Raw genomic sequence first — 25196 nt, forward strand, 5'->3', positions numbered from 1 at the left:
GATAGATTTTCTGACCTAGCAGTTTTTTGTTTTGTTCTGTTTTTCACTCTCAGGTGAAAGGAGAAAGATTGGTCAGTGTACTTTAGAATGTAGGCCCTTGTGGGAAGCCATGTGTTTGGCAGGGAGTGTATGCAAGCTTAGGGCTAAATCAATATGCTGGATCTCTAGAGAGCATTTCAGGAAAGACCTCTGAGCTCCAGGTTCCCTAACCAAACAGTGACGTGATTATTAAAGTCCATAGCTTCAGAGGAGGGTAAATAAATTTCCCACATCAAATGCAGGATTGAATACTTCGGAATTTTAAATGTATTTCATTTAGAACAAAATAATGTTTAGCCTTTTGATATATATATTTCTTTAAAGTATAAAACCAGATGGTCTCAAAAAGATTTTTTTCCTTTATTCAGTTTCATACTATTTAAAAGATCATTTTAAAATTTGAAGTATAGTTAATTGATAATGTTGTGTTAGTTTCAGGTGTACAGCAAAGTGATTCAGTTACACACACACAAACACACACATATTTTTCAAATTCTTTTCCATTATAGCTTGTTAGAAGATATTGAATATAATCCCCTGTGCTGTACAGTAGGTCCTTGTTGTTTATTTTATATATAGTTGTGTATATCTGTTAATCCCAAATTTCTAATTTATCACCCCCTCTTCCCCTTTGGTAAGCATAAGTTTGTTTTCTATGTCTGTGAGTCTATTTCTGTTTTGTAAATAAATTCATTTGTGTCATTTTTTTAGATTCCACAAGGTATCATATATATTTGTCTTTCTCAATCTCTAGGTCCATCCATGTTGCTGCAAATGGCATTATTTCATTCCTTTTTTTTAATAGCTAAGTAGTATTCCATTGTATATATTGGGTTAGCCAAAAAGTTTGTTGGGTTAGTGAACACAGTGTTCAGTAAAATTCTTGGTGAAAATGAAAAATGTGTCTTTTATTTTTACGTAAAACCAAAGGAACTCTTTGGCCAACCCAATATGTACCACGTTTTCTTTATCCATTCATCTGTTGATAAGTACTTAGGTTGCTTCCACATCTTGGCTATTGTAAATAGTGCTGCAGTGAACATTAGGATGTGTTTGTTTTTCTCTTTCTGACTTACTTCACTTTGTATGACAGATTCTACTCATATATATGGAATCTAAAAAAAAAATGGTTCTGATGAACCTAGGGGCAGGACAGAAATAAAGATACAGGTAGAGAATGGACTTGAGGACACGGGGAGGGGGAAGGGTAAGCTGGGATGAAGTGAAAGAGTAGCATTGACATGTATACACTACCAAATGTAAAATAGATAGCTAGTGGGAAGCAGCTGCATAGCACGGGGATATCAGCTCGGTGGTTTGTGACCACCTAGAGGGGTGGGATAGGGAGGGTGGGAGGGAGGCGCAAGAGGGAGGAGATGGGGGATATATGTATACATATAGCTGGTCACTATGTTATACAGCAGAAACTGACACTACATTGTAAAGCAATTATACTCCAATAAAGATGTTTAAAAAAAAAAAACGATTGTTTTCCCATAAAAAAAAAAAGAACATTGGGATGCATGTATCTTTTGGAAGTAGGGTTTTCTCTGGATATATGCCCAGGATTGGGGGTGCTGGTTCATATGGTAACCATTTTTAGCTTTAAGGAAGCTCCATACTGTTCTTCATAGTGGCTACACCAATTTACATTCCCACGAACAGTGTAGGAGGGTTCCCTTTTCTCCACACCCTCTCCAGCATTTATTATTTGTAGACTTTTTAATGATGGTCATTATGACTGATGTCAGGTGATACCTCATTGTAGTTTTGATTTGCATTTCTCTGGTAATTAGTGATGGTGAGCATCTTTTCATGTGCCTCTTGGCCATCTGTATGTCTTCTTTGGAGAAATGTCTATTTAAGTCTTCTGCCCAGTTATTTATTTATTTATTTATTTGTCTGTTTGTTTATTTATTTATTTTTGATACTGAGCTGTATGAGCTATTTGTATATTTTGGAGGAAATTAATCCCTGTCAGTAACATTGTTTGCAAATATTTTCTCCCATTCCATAAGTTGTCTTTGATTTTTTTTTCAATATATTAAGCTGTATGAGCTGTTTGTATATTTTGGAAATTAGTCCATTGTCGGTAGCATCATTTGCAAATATCTTCTCCCATCTGTAGGTTGTTTTTTTGTTTTGTTGTTATATACTTTTTTAAAGTTAAAAGATAGGTGGGGTTTTATTTTTATTTTTTTTTATTTGTATTTTAGTTGTATTTAGTTGTCCCTTTCCATTGTTTCAAAAGTTCTACCTTCTCAAAATGAGTCTTTTTAAGACATTTTAAAAATAGAAATTAGTATAATGATTATTCAGTTAGTAATTTTCCTGCAGTAGCAAGGGAGGAAGGCACATCTGAATGCCTAGTGCATAGTAAGTATTTAATAAATAATATGTTTTGATTGAGTGAAGGGGTTGTCATCCTATAGAAAGGAAGATAATATCAAAATATTTTTTTAAACTTAGTTTGATTTTTATTAATGCTGTAGAAGATACTTCTCTTCATTAATATGTGTCATACAACTGGAATATATCATAAAATGCCTACTTCAAACGTTTATTGAGGGCTGTAATGAAGGCAGAAGGGGGAGATATGGGGAGAAAAGTGGCCAGGAGTTAAAAGGGGCAGTTTCCATATTTTATGAGAAAATAAATGTTTAGATAATTGCTATAACTGAAGAAAAGTTATATATTTTAAAACTTAAAAAAATTATTCCCTTCTCATGCCATGCTGGAATCTTCTTTACTACCTTTCTACAAAAGACTATTCTAGATTGGATTTTTCTAATAATGGGGAATGCAGTGATTGAGTACATTTTTGGAATGTTCTAACTGTTTCGTATCCTGTTAAGGTAAAATCAGCATTTATTGAAGAATGTTGGATCCCTGTGTTATGTAATGGTCCTTTAAATATTAAAGTTTGGTGTTCGGTATTTTAAATAGTTGTGATCAGGTCATCATACGTCTCTTCTCCTAGTTTTCTGGACACTGCACATCCATTCATATGGCCCCAAAGCACTCTTGGCTTTCTTGCCACAAGGCCACACATTAAAGTTGCAGTGTAAGGTTACTTGTCTTTTTTTTCACACAAGCAGCTGATAAACCAAATCTCTTTCATCCTTACTTTGAGACTGTGATTTTCTAAATCAATGTTGAAAATTTTAACATTTAATTTAGTAAATTGCATCTTGTTATTTTTAGTCCCTCCTTTAAGCCTAGGCAAGTTTATGAAAATCTTTCTTCATTCTATTTATTTTTTATTCTATTTATGTTTATGCTTTCTTCTCTCTTTCATTTCCTCTGTAACTTTTATAAGCATGACCTCTGCATTTTCTTTGATATTACTGATTATAATGTTGATAAAATTTCTTTTTAAAAATTGGATGATCATTGAGAGAACAAGTTATATATATTTACGTGTGTGTGTATGTATATATATATTTTTTAATAAGTTTATTTATTTTTGGCCGCACTGGGTCTTCGTTGCTATGTGCAGACTTTCTCTAGTTGGGCGAGCAGGGGCTGCTCTTCATTGCGGTGCACGGGATTCTCATTGCAGTGGCTTCTCATTGCGGAGCACAGGCTCTAGGCACATGGGCTTCAGTAGTTGTGGTGCATGGGCTTAGTTGCTCCATGGCATGTGCGATCTTCCCAGACCAGTGATTGAACCTGTGTCCCCTACATTGGCAGGCAGATTCTTAACCACTGCGCCACCAGGGAAGCCCCTATATATATTTTTTAAGTCTTACCTAAAATTTAGAACAACTCGCATTTGTGATGTCTTTTATTTTCTCTGTTTTTAACTTTCTCCTCTGGAAAGTAGACGCATTGTACATCTTACTAGATAGGAGAAAAGAATCTACTTTCATTACATAACACCATACTTTTAAAACTTTAAAAGCTAGCCTTTTATGTTTACAACTGGTGGTATAATTAGATGGTTCCCATGGACTGGAGGTTCTGTATCAAGATAGGCAGCTGAAGAAGATTAAGATTCACTCTACCCTCCTCCCTCTAAAGGGGGGGCAACTCTGAACTGGCAGGCCTTACTGGAATCATTTTAAGTGAGTTGGACACAGGGATGAACCATGAACTTAAGGGTGTATTAGAACAGCGGTCCCCAACCTTTTTGGCACCAGGGACCAGTTTCGTGGAAGACAATTTTTCCACTGATGGGGTGGTGTGGGGTGGTTCAGGCAGTAATGCGAGTGATGGGAAGCGATGGGGAGCTGCAGATGATGAAGCTTTGCTCACTTGCCCGCTGTTCACCTCCTGCTGTGTGGCCCGGGGATTGGGGACCCCATATTAGAAGGTAGGCTTGAACATGTAGAAGCAATTGTCTCACTCCTGAATTTGTGGTTACTTTTGCCTTTACTGAAGGAGAGAGAAAACACTTTCCTGTCGGTTCTGCAGATAATGTATTTATCATCTTTGACCCATTGGTAGACTGATTTTCCATTTAGCTAGTTTATCAGGTATAGCAGATAATACTCTTGATAACAGATCATTTAAACCCAAGGTGGTGTGGTTTAAGTCACATTAGAATACAAAGGTCACAATGATAGCAGAGTGGACATTGATATGAAAAACTGTGAATTTGTTTTTAGAGGACATCAGGAAAAAAAAAAGTAAGCTTTAAACTTCCACTGTTGTTTCTCTGAGCCTCAGTTCATCAGTTATTTCTATTTCGAAAATTCCTTCAATACTTTTATTTTGTGAATGTAGGAAAAGGTATATTAATCTTAAAAATCTGCTATGTCTCTACTTGTTATATGTTCATTCAACCCCTAATTACCTTTCCACTTAATTCTCATTTCCTCCCTCCTACTCTTTAACCATTTTCCATTTTCCTCCCTGTCTGGACACACTGCTTCCTGCTGGTCAGCAGGTCAGAAACCATGTGTCTGATATGAATATAAATATATAATACCTAGGTCATACTTTTCATCAAAATGAAAAAGAAGTTTGACTTTACTCAGTTGCTTATGTTTTATTTTATGTTTGGGCTCTAAGTTTTATGTTCATGAGATAATTATGACTTGAGACACTTGATAATACTATGATTAAGATCTTTGTTGTTGAATCCTTCTACCCCAGGAGAGTGAGAAGAATTAAGTTCTTCTTTAAATTCAATTATTTAGCTGAATCATTTAACTACTTGCAAATCAAGAGTTTAATTTAGAACATTATATTTGATATATTTTTAAAAGTTGGATGAACTGCCCTTGAAAATAAAATTATCTCTTCCTCAAAAAAGACACCATTTTCCCTTCAAATATGTAATTGAGAAGGAATATTTTCCTATTGAAGTGGTCACACTTATACATCTTATTTGCCCTATTGTTTAATGTAAAGTATTTCCCAAAAATGTTATGGAAAGTCTAAGACTATATTTTCACGCATTGACAGTAAACAACACAATAGATATGAGGCAAAAAGGTGTTTTTTAAATGATAAATTGTGGGTGCATTGGTGCCATGCTTATTTTTGTTCCCATTGTAGTGCTCAGTAGCTTTTAGTAAATAAAATTATCGGTTGATAATATTTAAACCAGGCACTTAAAGTGGGGTATTTCTTATTTGTGAGCTTTTTTAAAGAAAAACTTCATTTCACGGAGAGGGTTTTAGAACTACTTACGGATTTTACAAAGCAAACTATAAAGCAATGGAAGGTCACCTCCAAGTTGGGGCTAGAGTTGAATTCCTGCCAATATAGTTAAATATGGTATCATTAACAGGGCATCTTCATCCAGAATCTATAGATTACCATCTCCTGCCCTCCAGATTTATGTGACCACAGAAATTACTGCATATTTTGTGAGATAACATCCACTCCCAACTTCTTTCTTCCTTGACCTTTTGTAAACGTAGGTAAATGTCCAGTGAACTGGTTCCCTGACTCATAAATATAAATGAATAAGTCCCTACCTAGCTGTCTCTTCAAACTTCATTTTTACAGAAAGCTTGCAAAAACTGTGGACACATAACATATATGAATCTTACTTAATGGATAGCTGATGCTGAAACTAATATGAAAATCAGATGATTAATTCTGTTTTCCTAACCCTTGCCTTTGAGCATCCTGAGTCTTCTGAGAGGCGAGGTGACTGCTTCAGCGTGGAGCGATGAATTACTTGGCACTGCTGCCTCTCAAGTCCTCTGAACACGTAGTGGTTCTCTACCCACTGCTACACACTACCTCCATAAAAAAATCTGTAATTCGTACTTTATTTTTTTTAGTCTTTTCCATAAACTACTATATTATTCTTAAAGAAACTACAGGATAGATTTTTAAATTACTCATTGTTTTCAGTTACCTTAGTGAGTATTTCTCTTCTCTGAAATTCTGGTTTTCTCAAAGGCAATAGTTTTTTGGCCTCTAATAAATAACATTTAGTATTTTTAGTAACATCATAACTTTAATGAATGACCACATTAAGCCCTTATTTTGAACCATATTCTCTTACTTTTTATAACAAGGCTTGGGTTCTTATTATTATCATTTATAATTTATTGAAGAGGACTTTCTCTTTAGGGTCCACAGTTTTGTAATAGGGTTGCTGTCAACAAGTAGCAGATACTAGGTTAACGCCATAAAGATTTTATTGTGAAGACATGGAACGGTTAACTATAACAGGCAAAATGAAAATAGTAAATACAAACATTTTCTGAAACAAAACAGAACATGAGTAAGTAAAAGTATCAAATACAGTGGGATACCTGGCCAAATATTTTTCAATGTCTTAAGAAGTATAAGTGAAAACATTTGAATTTCATAGTCATCCATGTAAACTGAAAATGAACTAATGGAGTTTGAGCTCACAAAGTACTTGGACTTCCCTCTTATTCCTATCCTATTAGGATTCCTAACACTGTGCTTGGCACATGTTAGGTAATGAATGTTTGGTGGATGAATAATGATTATCATTGACTTATTAAACGAGGAGAGTTGGAAAAGTGCTATCTATCAATATCCAGTTAGTTACTTTGAAACATTTTATATAAGTTTATGGGATAAAAATAGTGCCATATGATTATGCTATACTAAGTTAAGAACTACTTCCATTCTTACGTAGTCCATATACATTCTTATTCGGCTTATATAATTTCACCAGAATACATAAAATATCAGATTTGTTTAGGAGATGATTGGCCAGAAAGGAGTGGTAGGAGAGGGTTTAGGCTTTGGATTTACTGGAAAGTAATTGTATTTCCAGTTTTTAAAAGTATCCTGAACAACAGTGTGAACAGTTGGGAATTGAATGTGCTTGTGTCCGAGAAAGGCCATTTTCATCACACAGAAGGGAGTGCCTGGCTTTGGGAAGCACATATGCCTTAGCTCTTAATTACAGTACTGATACTGCTGAACAGTAGGTAATACCAAAAAGAGTCAGAACCATGACTAAGGATGTTGTGAAAATGTCTTTGGCAAGATTTAAGTTTTCGATATAATAAGGAATATACAACCTCTGTGAAGTCATCCCAACTCCTTGAGGTAAACTTAGCCCCTTTCTTTTCTGTGTCTCCAAAGCATGTTGTATATAATCTATTAGAAAACTAATCACACTGTTTCCTTAGGATGTTTAAAGAAACTCTCTTCCTAAGGGACAACAATCTTTTTTTTTTTTTTTTTTAGTAGAGAGAAATTTATTTATTTATTTTTATTTTAGAATTTTATTTATTTTTTTATACAGCAGGTTCTTATTATTTATCCATTTTATACATATTAGTGTATATATGTCAATCCCAGTCTCCCAATTCATCATACCACCACCCCTCACCCCGCCGCTTTCCCCTCTTGGTGTCCATACGTTTGTTCTCTACATCTGTGTCTCTATTTCTGCCCTGCAAACCAGTTCATCTGTACCATTTTTCTAGGTTCCACATATATGTGTTAATATATGATATTTCTTTTGCTCTTTCTGACTTACTTCACTCTGTATGACAGTCTCTGGATCCATCCGCATCTCTACAAATGACCCAGTTTCGTTCCTTTTTATGGCTGAGTAAATATTCCATTGTATATATGTACCACATCTTCTTTATCCATTCATCTGTCAATGGATACTTAGGTTGCTTCCACATCTTGGCTATTGTAAATAATGCTGCAATGAATATTGGGGTGCATGTATCTTTTCAAATTAGTTTTCTCTGGATATATGCCTGGGAGTGGGATTGCTGGTTCATATGGTGACGTATTTTAGCTTTTTAAGGAAGCTCCATACTGTTCTCCATAGTGGCTACACCAATTTACATTCCCACCAACTGTATAGGAGAGTTCCCTTTTTTCCACACCCTCTCCAGCATTTGTTATTTGTAGACTTTTTAATGATGGCCATTCTAACTGATGTCAGGTGATACCTCATTGTAGTTTTGATTTGCATTGCTCTGATAATTAGTGATGTTGAGCATCTTTTCATGTGCCTCTTGGCCATCTGTATATCTTCTTTGGAGAAATGTCTATTTAGGTCTTCTGCCCAGTTTGTTTTGTAAATACTGAGCTGTATGAGCTGTTTGTATCTTTTGGAGGAAATTAGTTCCTGTCAGTAACATCATTTGCAAATATTTTCTCCCATTCCCTAAGTTGTCTTTTAATTTTGCTTATGATTTCCTTTGCTATGCAAAAGCTCTTAAGTTTAATTTGATCCCATTTGTTTCTTTTTGCTTTTGTTTCCATTACTCTAGGAGACAGATCCAAAATAATATTGCTGTGATTTATAACAAAGTGTGTTCTGCCTTTGTTTTCCTCTAGAAGTTTTATAGTATCCAGTCTTACATTTAGGTCTTTAATCCATTTTGAGTTTGTTTTTGTATATGGTGTTAGAGAATGTTCTAATATCCTTCTTTTACGTGTAGCTGTCCAGTTTCCACAGCACCACTTATTGAAGAGACTGTCTTTTCTCCATTGTATATTCTTGCCTCTTTTGTCACAGATTAATTGACCATAGATACTTGGGTTTGTTTCTGGACTTTGTATCCTGTTCCATTAATCTGTGTCTGTTTCTGTGCCAGTACCATACTGTTTTGATTATTGTAGCTTTGTAGTATAGTATGACGTCTTGGCGCTTAATTCTGTTTTATATTTTGCTGTGGAATTATGTTACCTGGCATTATTTTTCTTAACTTTTTAATTTCCTTCTTAATTTCAGACTGTTTTCTAATTTAATCATTAATCTGTTTCAAAGAGTAGCTATGAAAACTTCCTTTGGCAGCACAAGGCACGTGAGGTCTAAGATTAATTTCTAGAACACAAATGATTCTAGCAAATCATTTCTTTAAGCATGCTCTTCTTCTGCTGTTGAGTAATATGCTTATTTTTTTCTTTTAGTTGAAGTATATCTTTATAGGTACCATTATGGATTTGTTTCCCCTATTTAGCTGATTCATCTGAATGATTCATCTGAATCAGCAGGGCTGATTCATCTACTACCACAAAAGTGTGATAGAATCTTCTTAGACTGTTTTAGTGCGACATTTAGAACATTATCGTGGTAAAAGTTCTATTTGTTGAAAATATTGCTTAAGAGATCAGCTCCCTCCCTCCTACTCCCCTTTGTATCTGTCTTTCATTTGTCATGGCCACTAGTCCAGGTTCATAATTTGGGGTTGTCTGATTTTCTTTTTTGCAACTTCAGCCAACTTGGAGAAGAGCTCTGTCCCTTTGGGCCCTTCCTCCCCCAGTAAACCCTACCAGTTTAGGAAATTGAACACTCTTGCCAGGGTAAGCCCACTCTAAGTGAGAGGCTGGGTTAGAGAAGAGTCCTGCCACCCATAGGTGGTCTCTGTCTGGTGAGTTTGTATGTATTTCCTTTCCTCAGCACTGCTGTCTTTGGCTGCTTTGTGTTTAAAGAAGACATACCTGTTTCTCCAAAGCCTCCCTCACCTTTAGCTCTTCCTGCTATATATTAAGAGGGAAACTTTGGTTGAAAAGAAACTTCCCTATATCAGGATGAGCCGGCCACTTGAGTACGTAACTGGGAGAGATACCACAGCACTGCTGGGTTTCTGTTTGTGTTTCCAGTTCCTTCTCAGCTATATGGTACAGGGGTGGAGGGCTTCCATTGCAAAGTCTCCCTCTCTCCTGTTGGCCCTGACTACCACAACCCATGCCTCCAAGGAAGGGTTGTTGGGGCAGTTGGCTGGGGTTTTGTACATTCCACAGCTGGCTTAGGAAGAGGGGCTGTGATTATAGACTCTTAAAGATGTCCTTTAATGTGGATTTGTCTGCATTTTAGCCAGAAATTCCTCGAACCTTCTGCCTCTCAGCTGTCACTATTCCCTAGTGACTTTAGTGCTCATATAGGATATTTTCCAAATTTTAAAAAAAATATTTCAGTCATTTAATGGGAAGAGGGCTTGGATATCTGCTCTTATGTTACCATTTCTACAAGTCCTCCAGCCTAATTTGTTCGTGAACATGATGAAAATTAGTTCCTTAAATGAATTTAATATTGGATGCTTCTTTCAAGGAAATTCAAAATAGAAAGCAAGCTTTCAAGAAGAGAGAATAAATTATCAGCCAGTCTCACAAGGATAAAAATAAGCCAAATTTTTTGGAGTAATTTTTTTTTTTTAACATTTACAATTCAAGTTGAACTCTTCAGATGAAACCAAAGAGCTAAACTCTAACTGATAAGGATCCTAAGCATTCGCTTATGAGAATCTATAAGCTCACTGGAAGTTTTCCATAAATTTTGCTAGAAAGAGGGGACCAAGTTGCTTTCTTAAGATCCTCAATAGAATCTCTCAGTGCTTAGGAACTAATGTTGGAACTAATTTTCTTAAATACATAAGAAAATTAAGGCAAAAATTTACCATCTTATGAGTTTCTAGTTTTACTACATAAAAGGAGAGTGAAGAGCTGAAACTGGAGTGCAGAAAACTGGATTTCCTACCATTTGAAGTGTATCCAAAATAACTAACAGATTTTAAGCAAGATCCTGTATTGCATAGTTCTTTGGTATGCTGAAGAAGAAGGAGGAGGGAGTTTTAAAAGACAAGTGGAGAGCACATTCAGTTTGTTTTGGCCATGACTTCAGTTTCAGTGTCCATATTAAGAGAACCTAAGAGGGAACTGAAATGACTGGTCAAGATAGCAATTCTGCATGTCTATGGTTTCTGAGGGCAAAAGAGCCCAGCTTTTTTTTTTCTGCTGTGGAAGGCAACCTTTGTTATGTTGTTAGGCATTAGCAGAATGAGTAAAGCTCCTTCTTCTAATGTATCAGAATATTTTCCTATGCTTTTTTGGTTTGGTGGGAACCGGTAGAACAATTTTCAGCAAAAATTAAACAAATCGTTCAATTTGTGAACAATCCAACTGGCCGGCATTGAGCAGGACTCTCCAGCATCTTCCTCTGAATTACATTTTGAGTCTTCTGAGGAATCAACTTCCCAAATTGGGAAACTCTGGTTTTCTCATTTATTTTTATCATCTAATTATTTTTCTTGCCATTAAGTATAAGGGATACAGAGAGACTTGATTTATTTTTATGTGCAGCAATTTTAAAAAGCTAATTAGGGCATCTTTATTTAACCACTTAACCCTTTTACATTTCTTGCATCTTTTCCAATCATAGAAAAGTTGCTGAGCCAGCCCAACTTTGTTTACTAGCTTATAAGATGAAGAAAAGTAAAACAGGAGTGTGTAAAGGCACAATGGTGAGTAGATAGTGTTTCCAATTAATCTCAATGTTTGGGATTAATTTAGCATTAATTCTATTCTTTGGTGTCTTCCTGTTTTTTTGACATAGTGACCTGTCATAATGAAGAGGAAACAGCAGGAAACTTGGTACCAATTAAAACCAGTCTCCTTCCACCAAAGAACTGAACTGTCAGCAAATGTAATCTCAAATTCAAATAGTGATAAGTGTTTTAGGTGAAATAGAATAAAAGGACAAAGCTATTAAATTTCAACATCTAGTGGAAAACAATTAAAATGCATGCCAGTTTAATTAAGTTTGGTATTTAATACGTTACAACTTGCACAGCAGAAATACAAATAGATGCCTGATGCATGGTGTATATGTTTGGGCAGAGGCCACTTTCAGCAGAACTGAATACACTGGGATGAATGTCTGTGTCAATATTGTTTATGCATTCACCTTTGGCATTCATTCCAACTATGAGTTATCCCACAGGGTGATTGTTTGTACCAATATAACTCCAAATTAATCTGAGTAGCAGTATTTGAAGTTTGAATTTGCTCTAGGATGAGTCAAGTGTAATAACAGGTTTCTGAATCAAAACAGCCTTCAGCCTTATCTGGGAGGAAATTTGAAATATCTGTCCTTACCCTAACTGAGATGCTCTGAATGATCCTGGACACAGAACTCATTGCCTTTAGATCTTTACGTTAAAATAGTCAGCTGAATTGACTTTTAAACTTAGAGGTCTAAATCCTTTGTGCCCTTTGATACAGGTTCATGACTGAACTTTCTTTTAACTGAAATAGAATACATGCCAGGTTCGTTTGTCACAATGGGAACAGAATAGAAATCTGACAGCAGATGTCTCACATATGTTTTTGCATTTCTTCATGGAATTAAATACGTGATTTTACTCTTCCACAGTGAAGATATTTTATTAATAAAAGATGTCTTTAAGAAAATTGAGAAATCTTCAATGTGTAGCTATAAAATTACTATTTTAAACAGATGCAGAAAACTAAAGAGTTTATTTCTAATTATCTGGGAACACCAAAATGCTAATATTTTCCCCATGTGACATAAAATATTTAGTTATAGATATTTTACTGTTATTTCAGTTTGGTTGGTTGGTTTGTTTACAGTGGAGCCTATCAAGAATAATCATATCTCTTCTATTTTCATTCAGTGAACAGGCAGTTTTTGAGTGCCTTCTGCATACCTGTGCTAGGCTTTCAGGTTGGGAGGGAACGTAGATAAGACATGACATGGAATTTGCCCCTAGGGAGTCCAAAATAACTGAGTCAAAGAAGGGCAAACCTTGTTAGTGATAACCAGAGGAGTCACCAAGGGAATTTAGGACTCCAAACCCCTACATGAGGCCCTTGCACTTTTATCTAATGTGCTAAAAGCTAAACAATTTATATTGTAGTCAAAGTAGTTTTTTTGAGGATGTGTGTGTGTGTGTGGGGGGTGGGGACCTGGGTTGAAAATAAACATGTATGGGAAGAGATTTTTAAACTTATTTTTCCTCAATTGCTAATTCAATAACTAGGTGTTATTTTTTTTTCAGGTAGTATCTTATCTACACCTGACAGTACTTTTTCTCTTTATAGAGTACTGTGTGTTCTAGTTTTTAATGCATTTAGTCACTAAAATAAATTTCTGTGTTAAAAGGCCTAATTACTAAATGAAAATATTAAGATTCCTATAAACCAGTAGGAGAGAGAATATGTATACACAATCATTCATTCAACAAATATTGAGTGCCTCCTTTCCGCCAGATATTGGGTTAAGTATTCTGATTATGACTATGAAACCAGTAGACAGCTTCTTCTCTGCAAGAAGCTTAAGCCTGGTGGAGGATGCAGAGAAGGAAATAGGCAGATACATAGTGTGTTAAGTGCTATGATGAGGAGAAACACAAGGTGTTCTTGGAACATCCTGGAGCGCATCTAACACTCCCTTAGAAAGTCATTTAGTTTCCTAGAGGAAGTACTGTCTACACTAATATCTAAATGGAATAAATGAGAATTAATTTGTTCAGAATGGGAAGGGTTTAGAAGAAGGAGATGGGGAAGATTTGTTACAATGAGAAGGACAAGACCACATGTGCAAAGGCACAGGGGCCAGAGAGAATCTGCTGGGTTAAAGGAACTATAAATTATAAATACATCAATAAGAGGCTGGGGCAAATGGCCATGAGAGAAAAGTTTAGAGAGAGGTCACAGCCAGATCCTGATAGCTTTAGGGTCATATTAAGGGGATTAAGGAGTATCAAGGCTAAGAGGATCTACTGAAGGATGGGAGTAAGTGGAGAATCAATGGTGTTCAGCATTGGGCTTTAGTGTAGAGAATAGGCAAAAGGGGAAGACCAGAGGCAAGAAGGCCACTTAATGGCCTGTTGTAGTAATCCAGGAATGAGATGGTGACAGTAAGAACCATGATAGTAAGAATGAGGATGTGGATAATTTATGGATTCCAGGGACAATGAGAAGGTAGAGACAATAATACTTCGTATTTGTTGGGATGTTTGTAAAAGGAAAGAAAGAATTAAACATCAGGGTTTCTTCTTAAATAACTGCGTAGATGATATTACCACTCACTCTGATAGGGAATACACAAAAGAGAGGACAAATTTGGAGCAAACGACAATGTATTCGGTTTGGAGTATGTAGATGACTAGGAGACAATTGCAAATTTAAATTAGCAGCTCTGCTGAGGACTAGAAGTAGAGATCTGAGATCGATCTGCAACTTGAGAGAATGGGAGTTAAATAGGTCACTCAGGAAATGGTTATGTCACTATCTTTCTGGCCATCTCTTGGGTCATCTTGCTGTCTTTTCTTCCTCGTTGGGATCTCTAAATTCTAAAGATTTCTCAGCCCCCATCTTAGGCCACCTTCTCTAACTGTACTCTCAAGATAATCTCATGGAATCCTATGGCTTTAAATACCACTGATAGGCTGACACAGCACAAAGTTAACTCCAGCTTAGACCTCTTACTTAGTTCTTGACTTTTGTACCCAACTGCCTGCCTAGTATACCCATTTGAATGATAATATGCATGCTTGTTCAAGACCAAACTCATAATTTTCCCATCAGTCTTGTTACTCCCATTCACCCCTGTCTCAGCAAATGGCACCATCATCAACCTTGTGGCTCAGAATAACACTCTAGGCATATCCTGGTTTCTTCTTCCCTTTTATTCATTCCCTCACATCTAATCCATCACCAGGTAGTTTCATTTCTGCCTCCAAAATGCATCCCGAATCCATTCACTTCTCTGTATTTCCACTGCTGTCACCCTAGTCCAGGATATCATATCCTTTCTCTCAGATTACTGCATTCTCCCAGCTTGATGCATCTACTCTTAATGCCTTCAATTCATTCTCCACAAACTACCAGAGTGATCTTTTAAAAGTCCAAATCAGAGTATGCAACCATTCTTCATATAATGCTCAGATGGCTTCCCATTGGATTTAAATAGTAATCTAAGTGCCTCACCCCTACCTGGCCTTTACATACCTCTAGCTCATCTTAAAACCTCTCTCTCTCTCTCTCTCTCCCTCCCTCCCCCCTCCTTCCCTCCCCCCCCCCCTTTCTCTCTCTCTTTCTCTCTCTTACTTAGAACCAACCAGACCAGATTCTCTGTTCCTCAGATAAGCCAAGCTCATTTATGCTTCAGTGCTTTTGTACTTTCTGTTCCTTCTGACTGGAACATTCTTCCTCCAACTTTTCCTACCACTGGCTTTTTCATTCAGCTTAGATAGATGTCAACAAATCAGAGTCTTTCCCTAACTTCTCTATTAAATAGTTCCATTTTAATCCCTCTCTATCCCATCATTCAGATTTATTTCCTTCCTAGCATTTAGCAATCTGAAATTGTTTTGTTTACTTGTCTAAATAAACTTCACTAATGAGGAATCTAGACTATCTTGTTCATCCTTACATCCCTAGAACTCAGAGCAATACCTTGAATATAACTACCTGTTAAATAGAATGAATAAATATATGAATGAATGTTGAAGAAGTTCTAGACTAGAATTCCAAGGACACCAGCATTTAAGCAATAAGCAGAGGAAGAAGAGCTTGATAGGACAGTGAGAAGGAGCAATGAGAGATAGACAGTGACTAAGGCAAGATGTCACTGAAGTGAGAGTATCCTAATACAGGTCTCAGGGAAAGAGAGTTCAGAAAAGGGCAGCTCTTCTGGCTGGAAGGGAACAGGAAAAGCTGTATAGAGGAAGTGAATTTTTATTGAACCTTGGCAGATAGGTAGGGAAATTTTGTAAGAAGGAGGTAATGGAGGCACAAAGGCAGAGAAGCAGAATATACATGCCTTGGTGGGGAACAGAAAGTCATCCCATTAGTCTTTCATATATCTATCTCACTTAATAGTAACCCTTTTAGTGTTAGTGTTGTCACTAGATTAAAAAACAAAGGCTCCATCAGAATCACACAGTAAGTGGAAGAATGAAGATTTAAATGTAGATCTACCTGACTGCAAAGTCTACTTTTTTATTCCAACTTATGTCATTGAGATTCTCTACAGGTACCTCATAGCTACCCTGCAAATAGCAGTATGCCAGTGATGGAATAAGGTGTGAACAAGTAGGTGGCAGTGAAGACAGATACTCTTAACTTTGATTATTCCCATTATAGCCTCAAGAGAAATTGAGGCTGAGGAAAAAATTAACTATTCTCATTTTAGCACTTTTTCTGTCCCCCAAATAGGAGAAAATTTAAATGTTTGAACCATGCAGTTTCTATCTTGTCAGAGGGTTAACAAGTCCAGTTTACTCATAATGAAGAGAACCTCTTCTTTATTCCCTACTGTTCTGTTTTGAAAAATGACCTGTACAGTTCACTTGAAGCCCCTCTCAGATTGAGAGGAACAGCAGACTTTCCAAAGGTTATACTTAATCACAAAACACTATTAAATGAATAAGCTTATGATAGTTTCAAGTGTTGAATTATTTTTCTTGTGTATTCAAAATCAATTAGTTCTAAAGATTGGCAACTTAGAATTTTATAGTGGATTGTTTATGTATGTGTGCCTGTATTTGTAGGTATACATACACACACACACACACACCCCCCTCTGTATTTTGTTTTTTATTTTTCCAGTTTTGAGATATAACTGGCACACAACATTGTATAAATTTAATGTACACAACATAATGATTTGATATATGTATTTATTGCAAAATGATCACCACGTTTAGTTCAGTTAATATCCATCACCTCATATAGTTAAAAATATTTTTGTCTTGTGATGAGAACTTTTAAGATCTATTCTCTTAGCAACTTTCAAATATACAGTGCAGTACTGTTAACTGTAGTCACCATGCAATACATTATATTCCTGTGGCTTACTTATTTTATAACTGTAAGTTTGTACCTTTTGACCACCCTCACCCATTTTGCCATCCCCACCCCTGCCTCTGGCAACCACCAGTCTATTCTCCATAAGTAGGGGTTAGGGCTTGTCTTGGTTTAAGATTCCATATAATTGAGATCATATGGAATTTGTCCTTCTCTGTCTGACTTATGTCATTTAGCATAATACCCTCAAGATCCATCCATGTTGTTGCACATGTGGGCTTTCCTTCTTCTGTATGGCCGAATAATATTCATATATAGGTATGTATGTGTGTCTGTGTGTGTGTGTGTGTGTGTGTGTGTGTATATATATATATATACACACACACACATTTCTTTACCTTACATTTCTCACATTTCTTTATCTGTTCATTCATTAAGTGACACTTAGGTTATTTCCATGTCTTGGCTAATGTAAATAATGCTGCTATGAACATTGGGTACAGATTCTTCTTCAACATAGTGCTTTTATTTTCTTTGGATATAAACCCAGAAGTGGAATTTCTGGATCACATGTTAGTTCTATTTTTAATTTTTTGAGGATCCTCCATACTGTTTTCCATAGTTGCTGCACCAACTTACAATCCTAAGAACAGTGTACAAGTGTTCCCTTTTCTCCACATCCTCACCAGAATTTGTTATCTCTTGTCCTGTTGATGATAGCTATTCTAAAAGTCATGAGGTGATATCTCATTGTGGTTTTAATTTGCATTTCCCTAATGATTAGTGATATTGAGCACCTTTGATGTACCTGTTGGCCATTCCTATATCTTCTTGGGAAAATTGTCTGTTCAGGTCCTTTGTCCATTTTTAAATTGGATTATTTGAGGTTTTTGCTACTGAGTTGTATAAATTCTTTATATACATTGGATGTTAACCTAGTTTCAGTTATTTGATTTGCAAATATTATTTTCACATTCCATATGTTGTCTTTACATTTTGTTGATTGTTTCTTTTGCTGTGCAGAAACATTTTAGTTTAATGTAGACCCACTTGTTTATTTTTTATTTTGTTGCTTGTGCTTTAGGTGTTATATCCAAAAAATCATTAGCAAGACCTGTGTCAAGGAGCTTCTTTTCCTATGCTTTCTTCTAGGAGTTTTATTGTTTCAGGTCTTAAACATAAGTCTTTAATCCATTTTGAATTAATTTTTGTGAATGGTATAAGTTAAGAATCTAGTTTTATTCTTTTGCATGTGAATATTCAGTTTCCCAGCACCATATATTGAAGAAACTGTCTTTTCTCCATTGAGTATTCTTGGCTTCCTTGTCAAATGTTCGTTGACCATATATGCATCAGTTTACTTCTGGGCTGTTGATTCTGTTCCATTGGTCTATGTGTTTGTTTTTAATGCCAGTACCATACTGGCATGGATTACTATAGCTTTTTAATATTGCTTGAAATCAGGCTGTGTGCTGCCTCCCAATTTGTTCTTTTTTCTCAGAATTGCTTCGGATATTTGGGGACTTTTATGGTTCCATATAAATTTTAGATTTTTTTTTCTTCTGAAAAAAATGCCATTGGAATTTTAATAGAGATTGCATTGAATTTATAGATGACTTCAGGGAGTATGGGCATTTTAACAATATTTAATTCTCCCATTCCATGAACATGGGATACCTTTCCATTTTTTTGTGTCTTCTTTGGTTTCTTTAGTCAATATTTTGTAGTTTTCAGTGTAGCAATTGTTCATCTCCTTGGTAAAATTTAGTCCTGAGTATTTTATTGTTTTTGATGCTGTTGTGAATGGAATCAATTTCTTTATTTCTTTTCAGCTAATTCATTGCTAGTGTGTAGAAACACTACTGGTTTTTGTATGTTAAGTTTGTATCCTGCAGCTTCACTGAAGTTGTTGATTAGGGCTGTTTTGTTGTTGTTGTTGTTGTTGTTTTGTGGTACGCGGGCCTCTCACTGTTGTGGCCTCTCCTGTTGCGGGGTACGGGCTCCGGATGCGCAGGCTCAGCGGCCATGGCTCACGGGCCTAGCCGCTCCGCGGCATGTGGGATCTTCCCAGACTGGGGCATGAACCCGCGTCCCCTGCATCAGCAGGTGGACTCTCAACCACTGTGCCACCGGGGAAGCCCAGGGCTGTTTTTTGGTGGAGTCTTTAAGATTTTCTATATACGAAATCATGTTATCTGCCAATAGAGAAATTTTACTTCTTTCTTTCTGGTTCTGATGCCTTTTATCTCTTTTTCTTGCCTGACTCTTCTAGCTAGGACTTCCAGTACTATGTTGAATAGGGGTGGTGAGAGTAGGCACCGTGTCTTGTTCCTGATCATAGAGAAAAAGTTTTCAACCTTTTACCATTGAGTATGATATTAGCTGTGGGCTTGTCATATATGGTCTTTATTATGTTGAGGTACATTCACTCTATTCTTAGTTTGTTGAGAGTCTTTTTTTTTTTTAATCATGAATGTTGAATTTTGTCAAATGCTATTTCTGCATCTATTGAGATGATAATATGATTTTTATCTTTCATCCTATTAATGTGATGTGTCACATTTATTGATTTGGGTATGTTGAACTGTCCTTGCATTTCAGAGATGAATCCACTTGATCATAGTGTATGATTCTTTTAATGTGTTGTTGAATTCAATTTGCTGGTATTTTGTTGAGAGTTTTTGCATCTGTATTCATTAGGGATATTGGCCTATAGTTTTCTTGTAGTACCCTTATCTGGTTTTGGTATCAGGGTAATAATGCTAGCCTCATTTGGGAGTGTTCCCTTCTCTTCTGTTCTCTGGAAAAGTTAGAGAAGGATTGGCATTACTTTTTCTTTAAATGTTTATTAAAATATACCAGTGAAGCCATCTTGTCCTGGGCCTTTCTTTATTGGGAGGTTTTTGATTATTGATTTAGTTTTTGATTATTGATTTAATCTCCTTACTCATTATTGTTCTGTTCAGATGTTCTATTCTTTCATGATTCAATCTTGGTAGTTTGTATGTTTCTAGGAATTTATACATTTATTTTAGGGTGTCCAAGTTTGTTGGTGTATAGTTGTTCATAGTAGTATCTTATGATCCTTTGTATTTCGGCAGTATCAGTTGTAATGTCTCCTCTTTTTAAAATTTGAGTCCTCTCTCTTTTTTCATGGTTAGTCTAGCTAAAAGTTTGTCAATTTTGTTTATCTTTTCAAAGAACCAACTCTTAGTTTTGTAAATCTTTTCTATTGTTTTCCAGTTCTCTATTTTATTTACTTCCTCTCTAATCTTTATTATTTCCTTCCTTCTGCTTTGAGTTTAGTTTGCATACCTATATTTTAAGCTAGAGTCAAATTATTCACTTTGTGCACAGTAAATGAAAGTTAAGGTACCACAAATTTTGGAAACTGAAGTTGTGAAGGCTGTCTGTATTTTCTAGTGCTGTTCTTTTCAGCTTAAATACATTGAAAGTTGAATCCGTGTTATTAGTCTCAATTTTTTAACTTTCCATTATTTAAAAAAAAATGCATTCATTCTCCACCCCACCCTTCCCCCACCAAAAGACTCCATGGAAGTTTTATTTTGCAAATGCATCTGCTTCTCTGTTTTCTTTTTAACTGCATCAAGTCTGAGCCTAATTCTTTTATTTTATTTTATTTTATTTTTTTGCGGTACGCGGGCCTCTCACTGTTGTGGCCTCTCCCGTTGCGGAGCGCAGGCTCCGGATGCGCAGGCTCAGTGGCCATGGTTCATGGGCCTAGCCGCTTCTCGACATGTGGGATCTTCCCGGACCGGGACACGAACCCGTGTCCCCTGCATCAGCTGGCGGACTCTCAACCACTGCGCCACCAGGGAAGCCCTGAGCTTAATTCTTGACTCAACTTCTCAACCCTTCTTCTGAGATGGAAATGTACAGCTGAAGTATGAAATAGCCTACAGTGACTATTTTTAGTACTAGAATTCATTATCTATGCTGAAATTTGACGGTATACTTACTTGGCTATCATAAGGTTATAAAGGTAGAATTTAGGGAGATTCTCAGCTCTTCAGGTATACTCAGAAGAAGTAAAGTCAGAAGAAGCATACTAAATTTTTTAGCCAATTTTAATCAAGTTGAGTGATTGTGCATCAAAGCTTATAGTGATAATCACAAGTAGCCTTACTCAAAATGACACCCTAATTACTATCACGTCTATACCCTTCTCATTTTAAGGTTTTGCATATACCTTTGCTTGACCAAATAGATTTCTTGTTATTTTAAGACCTCTGTTTCAAGTCTTCTTTCTAGAAATTTTCTTAAGCATTTCCCTCCACCTAGGGATGCGCTTCTTTCACTGCAACTGAAGAAAGCCTAAAAATTCTTTAGGGCCTCTATGAAAATCATCTCCATTTTGATGTATGTTCCATAGTTCCATGTTCGTATGAACCTGATGACATTTATCTTCTTTTTTATTTATTTATTTTTTGGCCGTGCCATGTGGCTTGCAGGATCTTAGTTCCCTGGTGAGGGATTGAACCCAGGCCCCTGGCAGTGAAAGTGCCAAGTCCTAACCATTGGACTGCTGGGGAACTCCTGCATGTATCTTCTTATAACTCTATGATCCACCTCTAAATTAGGTATAAGCTCCCTGAGAACACTATCACCGATCATTTTGTTTCTCATGGCACCTAGCACGTACTCAGCTCACAGGCTCAATAAATGGTGAGTTGAACTACAAATTTGAAAGTATGTGTCAAAAAGTATACCGTAAAAGTTTGTCATGTATAGTAACATAGATAAAATGCTTACTTTTATAGAAAATGCCACGAGACCTTTTAATAAAGTCTAATATTCTTCAAGTAAGTAGCATTTAAACGGAAAAGAATGGGTTATTTCAGTTCCTCTCTATAGTAACATCTTGTGGTCACTTGCCAGATCATGAAATATATGTTCAAGAAAATTAATGAAAGAGCTTTTTAAACTTCGTGACTCTTGACTTATATTTATTACCAAAAAGCCTGAATTCTTATGCAGCATATTTTAATTTCAATTATTTAAAGTTTAAATTAGCTTGGAGGTGCTTAAAATCTTTAATTGGTAGCTCTGTGGCAGTCTTCCAAAGGTGGAAATGCCAGAGTGGGTTCTGAGGAAAGATTTAGAGTTTTGAAAGTAATATGAATGAAGAAACAGAAAGGAATACAACATTTTCCCAGCATTGCTTCAATAATGCCATTTTAAGCATCATCTCAAAGCATTAATGGCAGTTAAGATGAGATCAGCCAGTTTTCTTTTTTTCTTGGCTGCAATGATTTCACCATCTCTTCATGCTGCCTCTTGCCACAAAGAGAACATTTAAACATGGGAAAGAGTTTGCCTTGAATTGTAAGAAACTGAAAGGGGACCAGAATGCCAACTCAGTTCTGGGATTCTAACCCATAACCTCTTTCAGCAGAACGGTGTAGAATTTTTATGCAGTGCCATAAATGGATGGCCTGAGGAACATTTTAACTGTAAGTCAATACCTTTGAATAGAGAAGTCTGACAATTCAGAGTTTTGTTTTCTCCATGTGTGACTAAAGTAATTTTCCCATTAGGAGACTAACCATTGTTTCTTTCTACTCATTGTTGTCCCCTCAAATAAAATTAATTTTGCTTCAGAGTATTTTATGATCTTATTGCTAACCATGGGTTTAGAAGACTGTGTAAAACATTTCCACACTTTGAATATAAGAATTAGTGGACTTGGAGTTTGGTTAGAGTTTCTGCGGGAGATGAAAGAGGACAAGTAGAGTGGCAATCAGTATTTTTAAAACCAAAGACTAAAACAAATGGATGTTTCAAATGTGTTTATTTCTCTATAATTCTCACGGAAATGTTGGTACTTCTGGTTACTACAATTCTGTAACCTTTATAAATTAATCTGAGAAGTTCTTTTTCTTCATGCTAATTCAGTGTGTATTTTAACTGGTAGACTTATGGTACCATGTTTATAAGATGACAAAGTCAGAGTGCTTATTCCCACTGAAAGATGGAAAGGGAACAAGGAAAAGCTACAACTTTTAGAGGGTTGGTGACATTTTAAATGTACATTGCTTCAGATTTATATTGCATATACCATATTCAAATATAATTGAAGTATAAGCATGACAGTTTGATACAAGTTAAGACAGAAAATGTATGGTATTTTCTATTAGATTTTTTCTCTAGAAAATTCTATTTTTGTTCTATGAACATGCCATGGACTTGGATTATTCACTGATCTATTAATATGAAATTATTTTCAAACAAAAAGCTAATTCATCTTTTAGCAGATTTAGGTACAGTCATGATAACAGATAAAACTACGTTTATTGGGCAAATCATTAGCCAAATCAACCTTTAATGCATCCTTTGGTGTGACATGTGAATTTGTGATATCCCCTAAATAATGCTCTGGTTGTATGGAAATTACTTTGTAGGTAATTAGGTCTCATTTTGAATTCAGATAGCATTTTTGATACCGACATAGTGGAAGTATATTTTTAGTTTTTCTCAATGTTTAGATTTAGTGAGTTTTACAATCCTTTTTTTTTTTTAATTTTTTTTTCTTATCTTTCCCACATGCCCTGTGAAGATTTACATCAGTGCAATGCTACATTACACCCTGAGAGCAACCTTTCTCTTAACTTTATAGACATAACTTAAATGGTCTATTTAGCTCTCACACAAAAAAATTAGCGATTTCTGAGTATTAGAGCAAAGTAGGATAGTTTAATATAAGTAAAATTTCTGCCGGGAATCTGAATTTTCCTGTTTGTCTTTATTTTTAAAATTATGCTTCAAGGTTGCTTTATACTGTATTTAACACTAGTGCTAAAGACTGTACTCTGTCTAATACACAGCATATTTGGAAGCATTTAGAAAGAAACAGGAGTTTTGTGGTCATGTTATCAAAAGTTTAATTGTTCATTTCAAGGCTGAAGAAATCTTTGATGGGAGAATTATTTCTCTTTAATATATGAGCATATTGGCACTTTTGATGTTTAGAAGATAATATGAAAAGCTAAGTTTCCTATTCCTATTTTATTCAATATTACTCTTAATTGGATTCTTTATATTACTGTAGTTTCTCAACTCTAATCTGATTTTATTTCTATTATTTAAACTTATGTCAGTCTGCATGCTTCCATTACATTTTTATGTGATGGACAATTAGGAGTGGCTTTCTTGATGTGGCAGGTGGGAACACAGACATCACAAAGGCTATGTTTATAAGATTTAATCTTAAAACCAAGTATTTGTCTCTTAAAATATGTATATATGATGTAAATCACTTTGGGCATTAATTAAATGACTGCTACTCTTAAAATTACCAAGAAAGATTTGTTACCATGAGTTACAGAGTTTTGGGTCACTGTTTCCAAACATTTTGTTTTGAGATTTTCTAGCCATTTCTGAATATTTTCATCAGGACAGAAGAGATTTTGAGCTAAAGCCAAGAGCCCTTTCTAAGGAAGAGTTTAAATATTAGAATGGTAATGTTATTGGAAGAAATTAGACAGGGAAAATAGTTTTTACATGTTTAATTTGAAGTTAAAGCAAGACTTGCATATGTGCATGTCTTTGGCTTTCAGAGATGGACTCAGAGCTCTTTACACCTAAGTTGTGGATATGAATATATATTCTGCTAGACCACAAGTTCTCATCAATGCCTCAAGATCCTTGTACCTATTGAAACTGCATAAAATCATCATATATATCTGAATTAGGGTTTTCCAGTGTGTGCTATTCCATGGGATGTTGGTTTCGCAGGTTACTCTGTAAACTGTGATTCTGTACTCAAGGTATGTCTGGGAAATGCCATACACACACATCGCCTTTTTAGGGATCCCAGAATCATATTAAAGGCTTTGAGGGCTTTCATTAAAGTTTGAAATTTATTTGTAACCCAGTTTTTCCTTACTTATTCTCTCTCAGCCTGGTCTTTCCTTTTAAAAAAATACATATTAATAGCCAATAGAACTAGTGCTTTATATATCACATATGATGTGACCTGGTTCCTATAATGTGGTTGTTTATTTGTTTTCTTCCACCTATATGTACAGACTAATCTCTAGCGTATTTAGCAATGCATTTATAGAGAGACTTGATAGAGATGTGAAGAAGGTATCATTTTGGGATGGACACCACTGCCCAGATTCTGCTCCTTAATTTGAAAATCCAGAAAACCAATTTTATCTTTC

At 35.7% G+C, this 25196-nt stretch overlaps 2 protein-coding genes across 7 annotated transcripts in view; one reads left to right on the forward strand and one right to left on the reverse strand.

The window, feature by feature from the left end:
* PPA2 (inorganic pyrophosphatase 2) overlaps positions 1–25196 on the reverse strand; it is a 320000-nt gene that overhangs the window by 68302 nt on the left and 226502 nt on the right. The window lies entirely within an intron of this gene.
* The window catches only part of TET2 (tet methylcytosine dioxygenase 2), a 136087-nt gene that overhangs the window by 53068 nt on the left and 57823 nt on the right, over positions 1–25196 (forward strand). The gene's annotated exons all lie outside the window — the stretch shown is intronic.

Source organism: Physeter macrocephalus, chromosome 7 (genome assembly GCF_002837175.3).
Source record: "Physeter macrocephalus isolate SW-GA chromosome 7, ASM283717v5, whole genome shotgun sequence".
Classification (NCBI taxonomy): Eukaryota; Metazoa; Chordata; class Mammalia; order Artiodactyla; family Physeteridae; genus Physeter; species Physeter macrocephalus.